Source organism: Anoplopoma fimbria, unplaced genomic scaffold, assembly GCF_027596085.1.
Source record: "Anoplopoma fimbria isolate UVic2021 breed Golden Eagle Sablefish unplaced genomic scaffold, Afim_UVic_2022 Un_contig_5186_pilon_pilon, whole genome shotgun sequence".
NCBI classification, from domain to species: Eukaryota; Metazoa; Chordata; class Actinopteri; order Perciformes; family Anoplopomatidae; genus Anoplopoma; species Anoplopoma fimbria.
This window is the reverse complement of record NW_026548799.1, coordinates 1-1,289: the sequence shown is the minus strand read 5'-3', so window position 1 is coordinate 1,289 and position 1,289 is coordinate 1. Positions and strand designations below refer to the sequence as shown.

The 1,289-nt window shown below is 44.4% G+C and overlaps 3 non-coding genes across 3 annotated transcripts; all 3 read right to left on the bottom strand.

Annotated features, from left to right (window-relative positions):
* Positions 1–44: 44 nt before the first annotated feature.
* LOC129114597 (5S ribosomal RNA) lies at positions 45–165 on the bottom strand. Its single transcript, XR_008532584.1, has one exon. It is a non-coding gene; the product is annotated as a 5S ribosomal RNA (ribosomal RNA).
* Positions 166–542: 377 nt separating this feature from the next.
* LOC129114598 (5S ribosomal RNA) lies at positions 543–665 on the bottom strand. The gene has a single exon (XR_008532585.1). It is a non-coding gene; the product is annotated as a 5S ribosomal RNA (ribosomal RNA).
* A 379-nt stretch (positions 666–1,044) lies between these two features.
* On the bottom strand, positions 1,045–1,163 carry LOC129114596 (5S ribosomal RNA). Its single transcript, XR_008532583.1, has one exon. It is a non-coding gene; the product is annotated as a 5S ribosomal RNA (ribosomal RNA).
* Between the last annotated feature and the right edge of the window lie 126 nt (positions 1,164–1,289).

The following is a 1,289-nucleotide window of genomic DNA, read 5'->3' as shown; positions in this document are numbered from 1 at the left end:
CAGACACACTCACAGCTTTTAAATGTCAAATCAGAATGAAAAAAAGCTTACAGCACCTGGTATTCCCAGGCGGTCTCCCATCCAAGTACTGACCAGGCCCGACCCTGCTTAGCTTCCGAGATCAGGCAGAGATCGGGCGTGTTCAGGGTGGTATGGCCCGTAAGCAAATATTGTGCCTACCAAAGGTCCTTTTAAGATACTATATCACACGCTTTGCTCTTTCGTCTATACAGGGAGCGCCTGCAGTTTCCAGACACACTCACAGCTTTTAAATGTCAAATCAGAATGTACAAAGTGGCTATAAGGATCACAAATGTAGTGCAGTAAAAATATTAATATTTACTGTTGAAATGTAGAATACGTTAGCATAAAATTGAAAAGAAAATGATCGATGAGCTTAGGAATGATGAAAGCCATCATTTAACTGGTTTGTGTCATTTCTATACCGGCAAGTCATGATCTGGCTATATCCTTCCCACCCTGTCGGTGTCCACTGAAAAAGCAGCAGCGCCCCTCTGCTTTTTATAAAGAGGAGTGAAAAAAGCTTACAGCACCTGGTATTCCCAGGCGGTCTCCCATCCAAGTACTGACCAGGCCCGACCCTGCTTAGCTTCCGAGATCAGGCGAGATCGGGGGCGTGTTCAGGGTGGTATGTAGCCGTAAGCAAATATTGTGCCTACCAAAGGTCCTTTTAAAGATACTATATCACCACGCTTTGCTCTGTCGTCTATACAGGGACGCCTGCAGATTGCCAGACACACTCACAGCTTTTAAATGTCAAATCAGAATGTACAAAGTGGCTATAAGGATCACAAATGTAGTGCAGTAAAAAGATTAATATTTACTGTTGAAATGTAGAATACGTTAGCATAAAATTGAAAAGAAAATGATCGATGAGCTTAGGAATGATGAAAGCCATCATTTAACTGGATTTGTGTCATTTCTATACCGGCAAGTCATGATCTAGCTATTTCCTTCCCACCCTGTCGGTGTCCACTGAAAAAGCAGCAGCGCCCTCTGCTTTTTGTAAAGAGGAGTGAAAAAAGCTTACAGCACCTGGTATTCCCAGGCGGTCTCCCATCCAAGTACTGACCAGGCCCGACCCTGCTTAGCTTCCGAGATCAGACGAGATCGGGCGTGTTCAGGGTGGTATGGCCGTAAGCAAATATTGTGCCTACCAAAGGGCCTTTTAAAGATACTATATCACCACGCTTTGCTCTTTCGTCTATACAGGGAGCGCCTGCAGATTGCCAGACACACTCACAGCTTTTAAATGTCAAATCAGAATG